The 15,800-nt window shown below is 42.6% G+C and overlaps 1 long non-coding RNA gene across 1 annotated transcript; it reads right to left on the reverse strand.

Moving 5' to 3' along the window:
• Window positions 1-1,528: 1,528 nt before the first annotated feature.
• On the reverse strand, window positions 1,529-2,863 carry LOC128782483 (uncharacterized). The gene is made up of 3 exons (XR_008428805.1): window positions 2,780-2,863; window positions 2,321-2,368; window positions 1,529-1,635 (listed from the first exon to the last, which is right to left on the reverse strand). It is a non-coding gene; the product is annotated as an uncharacterized LOC128782483 (long non-coding RNA).
• Between the last annotated feature and the right edge of the window lie 12,937 nt (window positions 2,864-15,800).

The following is a 15,800-nucleotide window of genomic DNA, read 5'->3' on the forward strand; positions in this document are numbered from 1 at the left end:
GCTAACTAATTATTTTCTCTCAGTAATATTTTAAACAGATTTCAGCTATTCAGCACCTAGTACAATACAAGAGCATATCAAATAAAACCATGCCCTGTCTTTGCAGCATTTCTCTTCTGACATGGTACAAAAGGTGATTAATATATAAAACCGGTGTTATTTGGTAAATACAGTTTATAAGTATTTTTTCTGTCAAGCACACATCAAGATCCCTGCTACTACCCTGAAAGTAGCATTTCCCCAGCAGTATAAGGCTGCAGAATTTATTTACTGGAGAACATTTTCTACAGATCGACCTCCCTATTCTGATGGAAAGGTTCAGACCTCAACTCTTCTTATCTTTGTCTTTTCCCAAAGTGTGATTTCCTGAGCAGAAGGGAGTCAGAATATTCCTTATCTGTCTCTTGCAGTGTCAGGCAGGAAATTATAGATTTTATTGAAGATTTAAAGTTTGCCATTCTCTTCCATTTATTTAGCTTCACTCTTTAAACCAGGGACATGGGAAAAAAATCTTATCTTCACCTTCAATACTCTCAATGATTCATCTCTTCTGTTTTCAGAGATGTATTTGAAAGCCGTTTCACACTGAAGAGTGCTCAGCATGCTGCTTTATGCTTAAACAGTAGCTGACAGATCCTACACAAGAGAATAGTCTCCTTTGCAATGCCTCATTTCCAATGAAGCTGAGGCTAGCATGTGGGCATATTAGAAGAGAATCACTGGACACCAGTTTTCATCACTGACACCGGTTTTCAGCAGAATGATACATTACAGAATGGGCAGGCATGAATAAGTTTAGAGCACTGCCATGCAAAAATCCCTTGGGTTTTAAAGGAAGCAAAAAAGTGGTTTCTCAAAGAAACAGTGACAGCACTAAGAGAAATCCCCATTTTGTACATTTACAGTGCACCCATTGGTAAGTACAACAACTGAACCAACCTGACTTAATTTTACATTTTTTAGTGCCTTAAATAAAAGAAAGAAGTATGCAGAATGTGAACAATAAGTACTGAAAATAAGGCTGAACATTTAATAAAGTATCCAGGGACTAAAATTATGCAGGATAACAGTAGGTATCAGGGGTAACAATAACTTCTTGTGTAGTTGCAGAAATAGCAGTCATGATGTGCAGGCCAGAGAGCAGATATGTGAGCACTCATTATATCTTTCTTTGCTTTAAAATGCCATTGTACTTACATTTCTCATTAATTTTAACCGAGGCTATTTTTGAACTGGTTGATAACACAGTCAGTACCAAAGACATAAGAATTCAAAATAGAGTAGGGCAGGAAGACACCAGTGAGAACCCTTAGGGAAATTAGATATTGCAAAGGTGAAGTCTAGGATGCTTCAAGAACTGGGTTGCTGCTGTAAAACCAGAAGTTACATCTCATAATAGCGAGTTTGGTGAAGTTCTACACAAACAAAACAGTACCAGTGTTAAACTGGTTTAAAGTTCAAACTTCAGTGTTTAAAATCTCATCATTTACTTAACTATGGCTTCCAGAGAGAATTACCTGAAGCAAATCCAGCAACTTCCTATTATGTAAAAGCCTAACAAGAGCTGAGAGTAGAAAGTCCTCCTGAACTTGGGGCTTTCCTGGACACAGGAGGCTGTGCTTGGCCAATCTCTATCTTTGAGAACAAAAACATGTCCTCAGGCTTCAACATGCTTTACAGAATCAAATCAGCATTTGATTGAATGACTCAGGTTCAGTGACTCAAAAATTCTAGATTTTTGAGCATGGCGCTCAAAATTAGAGCAGGAAAAATTGATATATTATTCTTAGTACCAATTCTTTAACTCTTTTCAGATTTTTCAGGTTTGCTGCTGAGATTGACATTGAAAACTAGGAATCTCTACAGATGTCTGTACTTTAAAAGCCTTCTGCTATAGCTCTGATCAGGAGCTCCCATCTGTTCTCTGTTTAATTTCAAGTGATCTCAATTTCTCCTAATTCCACTGGACACCTCCATAGTGGTTCTAAACTCTCCTGATCTTGGGTGAATTTTTCCAAATATTTCTGCTGAGGTTTGCATATGAAGGCTCTGTTGCCCTGGCAGACCATGGGATTTTCTGCCATATCAATGCTGTACACATCACTCTCCAAGCTTATGCAATAAAATGTCATAGTTTGTAGCAGTCACAGGCCCTGAAAGGTCTCCATGGCGGTCACTCACCTAAGATAAGAAACACAGAGTCATGATGAGTGGACAAGAGCTGCCCCTCTTCCACACTCAGACCCCTGTTATCTCTCTGTAAGGCTATAGGTCGTATTCTCCTCGACCCCAGCCATTGGACGATTTCCAATCCCCTTACCTCTGCCCAGTTCAGTGGAAGAGCTGTCAGTGGAACCCTTTGCAGAAGCTGCCAATAAAGACATCTCCACTGAATTCCACACAGCCTTCACCTCTCTCCATCCCTGCATCTGCCGAGGCACTTTATGAGCACAGAGCTGAAATCACTAGAGCTGAAATCACTCCACAAGTGCTCTCTAAAGTTGCCTGTGGCTGGGAGCTAGCCGGAGAGCCCAGACAGGCTGCGCCTCATCAGCACAGTGCTATCCAGGACACCAAAGGCGTATGCTGCCCGGGGGGCCAGACGGACCCCCAGGACTCCAGACCGCCATACGTGGCAGCCCGAACGGGAGAACTGATATCCTGGTACTCCTGAGAGCAGCATTCCTTTGCGGATTGTTACTGCCTCAGCCCGCCACGACCCTCTGAGGGTAACTTCTCCATTATAGAAGAAGTTATCTGGAAGAGGCATCCAATGAACCTGAATATCACCATCTGGGACGGAAGATCCTCAGGAGTTGGACAAAGCAGACCACCCACCCAGCAGTCTCTGACCCAGTTTCCGCTGAAAAAAGTGTAAGTTAAAAACAGCCTTTCTGCGCGCTTTCAATCTTGGGTCCCCTTTTTGTTTTTTTTTTTTTTTCTTTTTTTTCTCTTTTTCACTGCTGGGGGGGCAAAGGAACTCACAGCAATGGGATCAAACTCTAGTAAATTAAAATGATCCCAGCACGAGAGAGATTTATATTTACAAATCCTAGAAATCCTAAATGCTAACAACTTTTCCTTCTCTAAAGGCAATCTTTCAAAAACTAACTTGAAAAAAATTATAACATGGATCCTTTCTCAGTTTCCAGACTTTAACATAAGCATGACTGCTTCAGACTCTTTTTGGGACTTAGTAGGGACAAGAATATATCTTTTCCAAACCAAAGAAGACTTTTCTGTTACCAAATTCCTGCCTCTGTTTCACTCTATCACTAAAGCTGTAAAAAAGATACAGAACTCAGTTCCTAGGCAAACCTCTACTAGTGAGGAAATTCCATTCTTATCTCTGTCACCACCAGACCCTTCAAATGCTAATCTCCGAGATAACAGTCCTCTCTCTGTCAGCTCACTTCTTCCTGGGATGGGGAACAGGGGAGCTGCGCCACCCCCACTCACCCTTCCTGCACCCGCGGGGTCCGCGGAGCCCGCTCATCCCTCTGTCCCCCCTGGATGCGGCAAGCCAGAACTCAGCTCCCTCAGTTACGCAATGTACAGCATGGCGCTCGCACTGCCCACCCCCCCCCTTCCCCCCCATGCTCGGGTAAAATCACGTAAATCTTGATTGGGTCCGCCCCGCCCTGCCCCAACACCGCCCAGCAGCCCCCTGTGCAGCCCGCTGCATCCCCTCCTCTCCCCCCCGCCGCCATGCCTCCCCCCCCACCACAACTCTCCCCACCCCTGTTACCACCCCTACCTGCCTGCCTGCCGCAGCCCCAGCAAATATCTCTGCACCCCCATGGTGCCAGTGGCAGCAGCACCCCCCAACCCCACCGCCTCCTCTCCCCCGCTTCTCCCCTGCCCGCATTCCAAAGCGATGCATCCACCCACCCACCCTCAATGCCCCCCTAACGGCAACCCCCCACACTCTGTCCAGTCTCCCACACCCCTGCAAAAGGTCGCTCCAACACGCCCAAAAAAGCATAGAGCACCTCCTGACCACACCTCATCAGAGGACAGTGAGTCTGAATCTGACACAGACGAAATTGATCCATGGGCTTTAATTAAAATGGAAACTACTCGGGCAGGGGATTGGGAACTAGCTCAGAGAATTACTGCCTTCCAGTAAATTATATAAAGGGGAAAAGGGAGGGACCACTACTAGAATAACATGGGAACCTAACACAAATAAAGAACTGATCCAACTACAAAAAACAGCCAAAGAACATGGTAGAAGTTCACATATTTTTAGAAACTTCCTCAAAGTGCTTTTTTTGGCACATATTCTGGTCCCTCATGACCTTAAAAACATTGCCAACTGCCTTCTTTTCCCAGCAGATTATATGCTATGGAAAAGACAGTGGAAAAGGCAATTAAAAACATTATCAGACACCTATGCTCAAGACGCAAATAAGCGAGATTTTACAGTCCAACAGCTGGCCAGAGAAGGGGATTTACAGAAACCCTCTGACCAAGCTAACACCTTACCTAAGGCAGCACTACAAGATTTGGCTATTGCAGCAAAAACCTCATTGCTTCTTACCCCAGATGACTCTAACCCTACCCAACACTTCTCTAGTATTAAACAAGGAATAGATGAAAGCTTTATCAAGTTTGTAGACAGAATTAAAGATGCTGTGGAAAAACAGATAGAGAGCACAGAAGCAAGAAAAGAACTGTTGTGCAAGTTTGCTTTGTCAAATGCAAATGAACAATGTAAAACAATTCTGAGGGCCTTACCCTTGGATACAGAACCCACCATAGAGCAAATGGTGGAAAGCTGCACACGCCATCTGTCCACTGAAAACACAGTGGCCCAAGCAGTCTCTCAGGGTATTGCAGAAGGAGTTTCTGATGTGTATGCAGTAATAACTTCCAAAGACCAGTACCGCTACTATTACTGTGGGGAATTTGGACATTTCATGAAGGACTGTCCAGACAGGTCACCTACCCGAAACCCCCGTAACAGCTACCAAAGACCCCAGAACCAGCAGCGATACCAGCAGCGTTCGGGAAACTTCCAGCGGAGCATGGCCAGGCCCTGCGCAAAGACAACAAATCAGAAGCCATCCAGATCCAGTCACATGTCATCCCAGCAGATTCCAGGCCACATGGAGAGGATCCAAACCATGGAGAGATACAGAACGAAGCACCAGTTGGTAACTGCTTTATCCATTGACTTTAATAATAAGGATGTTTATCGTGTTCCCACAGGAAAGCATGGACCAAAAGGTGGTCCTTTTAACATCTTAATTATAGCGGACACTCTCCATGGCCCAGAGGAAATCTTTGTCATTCCAGAGGTACAAACAGTGCACCCAGGACAAGAAATCTCTGTTCAGCTGTGTTGCACGGACTTACCATTTTTTCTTTCAAAGGGAACTCCTATCGCACAAGCCTTTCTACTCCCAAAGAATCACAGGGAACAGCTTCCTCTCAATCCGACAGTAATGTGGGCACAAGTTGTGGGATCAAGCAAGCCTACCATCAAGTGCGATCTATCCTACAGAGGAGAAAAGTTCCACCTAGCAGGGATGCTGGACACTGGTGCGGATGTGACCATCATCGCTCGCTCGGAATGGCCAGCACACTGGGGACTACAACCAGTAGCAGGAATGATTTCAGGGATCGGTGGAGCCACAGTGTCCATGCGAAGCAAGCACAACATCCTTGTCGGAGGGCCGGAAGGCAAGCTGGCAACCATCCGCCCATTCATGGTAAGAGCCCCCATCACCCTTTGGGGAAGGGATGTTCTATCCCAATGGGGAGCTTCCCTACGTATTCCCAGTCAGGATTTCTGACTGGAGCCACTGAGGAGCGCGCACTACCAGATACCCCTCGGCTCACCTGGAAATGCCAAGACCCAATCTGGATTGACCAGTGCCCCTCTCTAAAGCAAAACTGCGCACACTACAAGCCCTTGTGGAAGAACAGCTCGCCAAAGGTCACATCATTGAGACCACCAGTCCTTGGAATTCTCCAGTCTTCATACTGCAAAAACCTGGGATGGACAGGTGGAGGCTCCTCCATGACCTTCGCAAAATCAATGCGGTCATTGAGGACATGGATGCCCTCCCGCCTGGCCTGCCTTCACCATCGATGCTGCCTCGAGACTAGACACTTGCCATCACAGACATTAAGGACTGCTTCTTCAGCATTCTGCTGCACCCCCAGGACGCTCCATGGTTCGCTTTTTCCGTTCCCTCTCTTAACAGAGAGGCTCCACTCAAAAGATACCATTGGTTGTATCTTCCCCAAGGACTAAAAGTCTCACCTACCATATGTCAGTGGTACTTCACTCACATCCTGTCTCCTGTTCGGAACCTATTTCCAGATGCAATCATCTACCACTATATGGATGATATCCTGGTCTGTGCATCAGAAAAAACTTAGAAAAAGCAGTTAAAGGGACAATCGAAACCACAGAAAAAGCAGGGTTCAAGACAAAATACAATACACCAACCCATGGACTTATCTTGGATTCCTGATCTGAGAAAGGACAATCGTACCCCAGCAGCTTGCCATCCGAGACGACCCAAAAACCTTGAGAGACTTACACAGTCTGTGCGGATCCATCAACTGGATACATCCCCTGCTAGGAATTACAACAGAGGACCTCGCTCCCCTGTTCAACCTTCTCCATGGCAACGAAGACCTAGCCTTTCCATGCACGCCCACAACAGAAGCCCAAGACACCATAGCCAAGGTCCAAGAAGCCCTGTCTTCACACCAAGCCCATCGCTTTGAGCCCAAGCTGCCTTTCCAGTTCGTCATCCTTGGAAAAGCACCTCGGTTCTATGGACTGATCTTCCAATGGGATCTTCAACTCCGAGACCCTTTATTGATACTGGAATGGATCTTTACAAACAACCAACCCTCAAAGACAATTACCACCTTCCAGGAAATAATGGGAAATTTAATAAAAAAGGCCAGAACTCGCCTCCGCTCCCTTGCAGGGTGTGATTTCACATGCATATATTTGCCACTGACCACTGGGGATCTGGAACATTTGCTCCAGACCAATGAAAACCTCCAATTTGCCCTAGACAGCTATACAGGCCAAATTTCCATTCATATCCCAAACCACAAACTTTTTAATGCAGTCTTTAATCTGACCCCAAAATTAGTCCAAAGTAAAACACCACTCAAAGCTCTAACAATTTTTACAGACGGCTCAGGGTCATCCCACAAATCTGTAATGACTTGGAAGAACCCTAAGACTCAAGTCTGATATCCAAATAGTGGGAGGATCTCCACAGATTGCAGAATTAGCAGCTGTTTTCAGAGCCTTTGAGAAATTCAAAGATGAACTTTTTAATCTGGTCACAGATTCTGCATATGTCGCAGGTATAGCTATGAGAGCAGAACACGCTTTTCTCAAAGAGGTTTCCAATCCAAAGTTACATCAATTGATTTCGGCATTAACACACTTAATCTCTCACAGAAAGAAACCTTACCATATAATGCATGTGAGGTCGCACACTGATCTCCCAGGTTTCATCACAGAAGGAAACAGGAAAGCGGATGCATTGGCTGTGGCAATAGAAACTGCTAATGTCCCTGACATCTTTGCCCAGACAAAGTTCTCAAACGCATTTTGCCATCAAAATGTACATGCCCTTATTAGAATGTTCAAACTTTCAAAAGATCAAGCAAAAGCTATTGTCCCCACATGCCCAAACTGTCAAAATTACCAGATACCGTCTATGGGGACAGGGGTCAATCCCTGAGGACTGAACAGCTGCCAGCTGTGGCAGACAGACGTAACTCATTTCACACCTTTTGGAAGGTCAAAATACGTGCATGTATCGGTTGACACGTTTTCGAGAGCAATATTTGCATCAGCTCATCCAGAAGAAACTACACAGCACACCATAAAGCACTTCCTCCTTGCATTCGCCACCCTGGGAGTACCGAAACAAATCAAAACGGACAATGGACCTGCCTATACCTCTCAAAAATTAAGAGAGTTCTTCAGTGAATGGGGAATAGAACACAAGAGAGGCATACCAGCAAATCCCACAGGACAATCAATCGTGGAAAGGACACATCAAACACTCAAAAGAGTCCTCAATCAGCAGCGAAGAGAGACAAAATCATATCTCCAGTTGAGAGACTTTGCAAGGCTCTCTACGTCATCAATTTCCTAAATGGTACAACATCAGAGCCTGACCCGCCAATACTTCGCCACTTTGCAAATACCACCCAAGCAAAGCTCACTGAGAAACCACAAGTGCTAGTGAAGAACCCGGAAACACATCAAATTTCTGGGCCTTTCCAGTTGATTACTTGGGGTAGAGGGTATGCATGTGTTCTACTACCATCTCTTCCAAGACGGTACCGAGGAAAAAACATAAAGCCATACCTAGGCAATGCAAACACTACTCCCACAAACAGCAACAAGAATCCCCCAGAGTCAAATACAAGACCTCCTCAAAATCAGACAAGCTCTGCCTGGAGACAAAGACGTCGCCGAATATCCACATACAGAAGAAAAGACCATCCCATCACGCGACAGCAGACAAAACAGAAAGTGTAACAACATTCTGCTGTAGCAGTTAAGCCATAAGCTAGACACAGCCTGAACACAAATTGTTCTCTGAATGATATGTTATTACCCTTTGTTTACCCTAAAAAACCCTATTGCTTTCCCTTCTTAATTTGTTAACTCTTACCAAGAACCTCTAACCTTATACCCACTCCCCCATCCTTAGCTTATAGAAAAAATTAAAAAAAAAGGGGTGGGGAGGGAAGGAAAGGAGGAAAGGAATAAGGGAGAGAAAACCCTCCTACCACCATAAAGATAACAAATGTTAACTTATATTCCCTATCAGAAGCCCCATCCTTATCCAAAGATGAAAATTATCTCCATCTCCATCCTCGCTGCTGCCTGGATGCTCTTCAACATACCATATGCCTTCGGCTGGATTAGCCCACAGCCTAGCCACAATGTTTGGGTAACCTTGGCGAAAAACATTAAAACAGGATAACATGTGCTTATCCATGGGAAGCCTTGATAACCCACTTTTCACATGTTTAGTAGGGATTCCATTTGTAGCAGATGATTGGCCCGCCTACAACTCAGAGCTACTCTGCACCACAGGTAAGAGACCCAACATGGTAGATACTTGGGACGAGTGGACAAAAATGTTGCCCAATGCTCAAGAGGAAGCCCAAGAATTGGACCTGTTGGAGTCCTCCAAGGCAACATACTGCATCAAATTTTACTTTAGACATCCAAAGAGCAATTGGCCAGAAATTGACCAGACAAAAAACACATACAGAAAGGATGTATCACCCATTAATAAAGCCTATAACTATCCGGATTGGTGCAATTACACCGCTCAGGTGATCTCTGTATCCTCTCTCCACCCCAAAGTATTACCCAAGGGAACGTTTCTCATCTGTGGTGACAGAGTATGCGCTGGGATTCCCTCCCGCCTTCAGGAAGGTGCCTGTAGCCTTGGAAAACTTTCCACCCTCACTCCAAATATTACCTTGTTACATAACTGGAAAAAAGAAAGTGAAATAAAATGCCACAAAAGATCCTACACAGAATTTGATGAAAATTGCGATCCAAAATTATATGATTGGAACAAAACAAAAAAGATTGCAGTCTCCAGCTGCAGCTGGGTAGCTGCAGCTAAAGCTCTTGGGGAAATAAATCACTTAGGGTGCTGGCTCAGCAAGCAAGCCAATGCTACCTCTGCCCTAAGCAATCTTTTAAAGGAAGAAGAAACCACGAGACATGCATCACTTCAAAATCAAGCAGCGATCAACTTCCTGAGGAAAAAAAGGAGAAATATGTAGGTTTTGGGCAAATTCTGCCATCATAATTAAAATAGAACAAAATCCTTGTTTATGACCAACATTTACTGCGAACTTTCTTCAGTTTCTTTTTCTGGAATAGATAGTAACTCATTTTGTGTCTTAACATTGTCACATTGAAGAAATTATGTGTGAGATGAGTCAAAATTATTCACCTCTTTACAGAGAGCAAGGAATTTTTTTTTTTATATATATATATAAACTGTGGCAAGCACAAAAAAACAGTTACTGCTATTTTGTCAGAAGTAGCATGGTGATAATTTAGGTAGTGTCTCTATGCCAGGCAGCTCTCAGCTCCTGCTGTGTTCCTTAGGAGTAGGATCTGTGCACCTAGGAAGTGGGTGATGGTTTAGTGACAGCCACCAACTCCCCAGGAGTTCTCAGCTTCCCACTTCTTAAAGCAGCCCAGCAACCCAGGACTGTTGCTTAACAGCACCTGGTCATCTGCATCCTGCCTCTGAGAGCATCATATTTCAGAGTCTACCTGTTTTCATCAGTCTTTGCCCATGCATTTTGAAGTCTGCTTATTTAAATGTATAATGGCCACTTTTTGAGGTTTTGAGGTTCCTGGCCCCAATGCAAAGCATGACTCTGATATAGGTGGTGGTGCATCTTTCCTGCAGATGATATGACACTGGATGAGATAGCTTAGTGTGGCAAGCCAGTCTCCAGAGAATATTGCATCACCTGTGTTGTAAATGGCGCACTTAAAAATATGTCAGAGGGAGCTGCAAATATAAACTGATATATTTTGCTTGCCAAACTTGCATACTGTCAATGAATGGCATGAATGGAAACTGGCTAGAAGCAAGCAGTGGATGCAGCTGGTTCCATAGACGTGAACCATGTCAGATAACCAAATATGATGTTGGTATATACAGATCTAACCAGTTAGCAAGAGCTAACTTTGTGTCAGAAAAGAAAGTTGAGAAGGATCTCATAACTATACTGTAAAAGTAGAATTTGTCTAACAACACTGCTGATGTTACAAAGAACAACTTCCAAGGGATCCTGACATCCTCTCTGAATGCCATGTATGAAAGGAAAAAATTACAAAATCTTAAGCCATTGAACTTTTTTTTTTGAGGAGGATATTATTCAGAATCCTTAGAATGAATTGTCAAGAAATGCCCCTTATTGTTATCAAGTTTTAAAGGTATAGCTGGAAGCACATCTGCCAACAGATAGCAGGCAGGGAAAGCCTCCTGGACTTTAGTACTTGTCAGTCAAGTGCAGTATACCACTGTGCTACTAGTGACAGAATTTAGTTGTGCTTAGTTTGCAGAACTTTATAATGGATGTCTTCCTCATCATCTCATTGATCAACAGGTCTCTCCAATTGATTCTGCTGAAATCATCAGTAACACCTTATTCCTTAACACTTCATAAGCATGCAGCAGCAGTTTACTTAATTACTAAGTTTGAAACTGATTTTGGACACTAGGCTCCTGATAATTCACATAAATATGTATAATTTTGGTTTTGGTGAGCTGTCATTGTATCTCACATTTACAGTCCACATCACCATGCTGAATAACGAAGTTAAAATGGATTAAGAAAACAACAGCAAAAAGACGTTTTATTTTCAGCAAGCTTTCAGCCCCCAGTCATAACATGTTAAAATATTTACGGGGAGAAAGTGGGGAGGATCTTTTTCATTAAAAGTGAGGGTCATCTCTCTGAAGTGAACTGATCCCACAAGAAATTTCGGTGGGAGCCAGCAGAGATGACCAATGCTGCCTGCCTGGTTTGCCCCAGTTGCAGGGCTGCCTCGCTCCCCAGGTAGCCAGTACAGCCTGCTGAGCTGCTTAGTGTCCAGCTCTTTGTCTGAACTGCCTGTCTGGCAAGCAGGGTGCCCACAGCCCTGCATGTCCTCCACAGCCTCAGCTCACAACTGTGTAAGAAAGGCAGATTTGCAGACCTCTGCACCTCTTAAAATACTAGGTGCTAAAAACTTTTGAAATTTATTTTGTGCAACAAAGAGATGATACACTTTATCTCACACCTGTCATTTGTTACAGAAGGTAACTGCTACTCTTGACTTTTCAAATCTAGATGCATATTCTAGCCAGTAAAACCACATGAGAAAATAGTTGACAGAATTCAGGACTGAAAATAAACTGAAGAGCATGCCTGGAGCAAGGGGTGTACAACTGAGGATCCAAGAAATGTTAGAGGTGTCAAACAAATGGAAATGTCAATGATAGCTGCCTGTTGCCAGGATGCAGAGGGAGGAAGGCCAGGCCATTGGCAGCATCTGACTGAGCCATCATCACAATTGTTGTGTCTAAACTTCAAACTGGGGTGCAGGGAATAATCTACTATAATGGAAGGAGATCTCACTTGGAATGGAAGAAGATTTTCTGATGGTAGATTGCCTTCTGAAAACAAGATCACTCATTCCTTGCTTGTAATGGGGGTATGAACACAACACTGGGGAAAGTATCTGACCAAGGCACATACTCTTAAATGTAGTCACTAAGGTAGAGTTCAATAGATTTCACTATAGAGATCCACCTTTATTTTTGTCAAAAAACACACAAAAAAGCTGATTTCTCACTTCAAGGTCAGACATGCATTTAGGCCCTAAGTGAATTCTTTTCTCCCTCAGCAGTTTGTGGTGTATTGCAACATTCATTTCCACACAACATTACTGCTATAAACCTTTTTACTCACTTGTTTTCTACTGCCTCGGGACTTGACAACTTGCCAATTTAACACACTGCCTTCCAGGCTGCAAACAATATCTCTATTCCATTTACCGGGAGAACCCATTTTTCTCCAGCTTTGAGCTTTGCATAAACTTATACTTCCAGCTTAATTACTTCTAATATTTAATATTTTAACCCATATGTAAAAAGCCAGAGGTACTGTTGTGTCAGCTCATTCAATTCTAAATGCTTTGCCCAGGATTTATTCTTGTCTTATGTATACTTTCTATGTCACATTTCAATCAGGGACAAAGCCTGATTTAATGTCATAGCTTTCTCTTTATCCTCAGCTTAATTTTAACAAATTAGGAGGTTTTCCATTCCTTTTTTCATTATTTTATTTTTAAACAGTCTCTATAAACTGTGCTCTATAGTAACTTAATATTGCAGGCATTTCAGAAGTGTTTAGGGGGTGCAATAACTTGTCAAACCTTTAGATCAGTACAGACTATTTCAGACAAAACAGAGCTTTCAGATTTCTTACTTGAATTTTTTCCCCACAAATGATACAGCTAATAAAACTTGATGCAGTTAATATTAAGAAACAGATATTTTAAAAATGAAAGTAAAATAAAGATTTAGGCCCTCAACTATTGCAAAAACATGCCAGTTTACTAACACTTGGTTCAGCTCACATCTCAATGAGCTGAGACAATATTTATGGCATTGCTCATTAAAAAAGCCAGAGAACTAATGCAAGTTTAAAGATTGAATGCCCTGTGCTCATTTTAGCCTAAGAACTACTTTTATGAGGCACACAGTCTCTCCTTTAGCAATTCACCAGCAGGGCTAGTCACACACAGAACATTATTTATTAATGGCTTCTGTACCCAGATTATTTTATATCCCAAGCAGTTTCAAAACATTATCTTTCTTACAGTTCAGAAAATAAAAAACGCATATATGTAGAAAAGAGGAATCAGACTTCGACCAAAAGCAAGTACCTCCCACAATAAAACCATCCCCTGTTATTTCCATTGTCTTTATCTCTTCCCTTTCTGAGGCAGGATCAAGGTATTTAGAAGAGAGACCCAAACAGCGGAACAACAAAAACAACAAAAAAACCCTGCTTCAGCATGCATACTTATGTGTGTGTTTTCAGTATTCAGTTCCGCCTAGAGAAAAGCAGCTTTAAAGGCTGAAAAGGCACACATACCCACAGGTATTAAAAACAGCAGTCTGCCAAATTTGAAGCAAATAAGCCCAACACTCAGTAGATTTGTGCTGTGTGTTGAACAATAACTGTGCTGCCAAAAACTTTCTGCCTTCTGCCTTAACTCCACAATGCTTCCTCCAAGAAGACTAACCTTACCACAGGCAACAAGAATTCCCACAGATGAACCCACTTACAGCTACAAGAGTTTCAATTTACTACAGCAGCTGCAGCAAATTGATTTCTGAACTGAGAGTGGCTTATTGGAGAATTTCCAAAAAGACCACAATTAGTACAGGCGAAACCCCGGAGAGAAACAAGCCCTCTTCAGGAAGGCTGGTTCATATACTGGGTTGTATGTGAAGTTAAGTACATGGATGGAAAAAATAATGCACACCAACTCAGGATCTGTGTGTTTTCATGAAAATGACATTGCTAGTCATGCTGCTATGAATTACCCATTCTTCTCTCTCAGCCTAGAAATTGCCATCCAACTGGTTACAATAATGCATTGAAAACATAATTGTGTACAGGATTTTTGTTGCTGGGTTGCCTTAATAGAATGCAATATATGAGAGGAGAAAGTGTCCAGCATTTTTTCCTCAACCAGATGACTTACAATAGCTCTGGTGAGGAAAAAGACCCCTTAACAATGTGTAATTTGTAACAGAATATTCTGACGCTTGGATTCAATATCTCATGATCAACATTTTGCCATATCAGGATCATTGCAACAAGTTTCCAGTTGAAAAGACTCACAAAGTCAGCTTCTATGATTAGAAAATCCTGCCAAGTACCTCTGTCAGGAAGAGGGTTGCCTGTCAGGATGCACTGCCACCACTGACCAGATAGGCTGCCCCCAGGGAGAAGCTCACTTAGAAACAGCTGTAAAAGGAAGAAATCAAGAGGGCTAGAGCAATCTGGTCAAAAGTTCCTTACCTAAAGCACATGTTCATTCAAACTCCACCTCAGCTCAAACTTGAACTACATCTGTTCTTCAACAGAAATCTGCCTGGAATGTGGTTTTCTCTGGGGAGGAGGAGAGGGGGGAGTGCTCCCACAAATCCCAAATCTTGCAAGTTAAATCTTATACAGATTTAGATTCATGGACTTACAGATGACAATTACATGAAGAAATTTAATTTTCTCTACCATTGTTCTATTGTCCTTCTTTCAGACAATGTCCTGTAAGTGGGCACAGCCTATCAAACTTGACTTATAACTCCGAGTTTGCAGTGCCACCAGGTTGCTGAGAAATTAATTGAACCATGGCACATGTCATGTTCCTATGAATATATGGTACCCCATGTACCTGAATAGGGGTGTAGCAGCGTCTTGAGTCCAAGCAAATATCATGGGAAATAAGAGTTGGAACAGAGAAAATCTTTCAATACAAGTAGGATCTCACAGACAGAAGAGCCTTTCCTGCATTCAGAAATGCATTATATGCAGAATGTAAATAATCATATTCGCAAATAAGCAGGTTATGGCTGTGCAGGCCCCAGCAGAACTATCAATCCACAGAAATTTGTATGCTTCTTCACCCACAAAGTAAGACTAATAAGGAAAATAATAATATATTTTATTTAAAAGTAAATAATTCTAAAGGTGCTTTTCAAAAAGGAAGCTATATAGGAGGAAGTGCTGTTGTTAAATCAAAAAGTGTAATCCACTTAAAATACTAGGCGCTAAAACTTTTGAAATTTACCTTGTGCGACAAAGAGATGATACACTTTATCTTACACCTGCCACTTGTTACAGAAGGTAACTGCTACTCTAACTTTTCAAATCTAGATGCATATTCTAGCCAGTAAAACCACATGAGAAAATAGTTGACAGAAACATTGCATTTGTTGTGCTGGATGCTTGTCTGATGGCTGACTAGATCACTCATAAATTTGTATTTCAGTGAATTATTCAATTTTCAGGAGCATAACCACATAGAATAGATCCTTGGAGTGTATTTGGCAGTCTCATCTACATCAAAATATCTCTGAACTAATCAGTGGGACCTGGGTAGGGAAATTTGGGGTAGACCTTCCTGATCTTTCAGTGATAGCAGAGATGCACAGTGTCTATGCAGATTCTGCTGTTATTCATTTACCATT

Source organism: Vidua chalybeata, chromosome Z (genome assembly GCF_026979565.1).
Source record: "Vidua chalybeata isolate OUT-0048 chromosome Z, bVidCha1 merged haplotype, whole genome shotgun sequence".
In the NCBI taxonomy this organism is placed as follows: domain Eukaryota; kingdom Metazoa; phylum Chordata; class Aves; order Passeriformes; family Viduidae; genus Vidua; species Vidua chalybeata.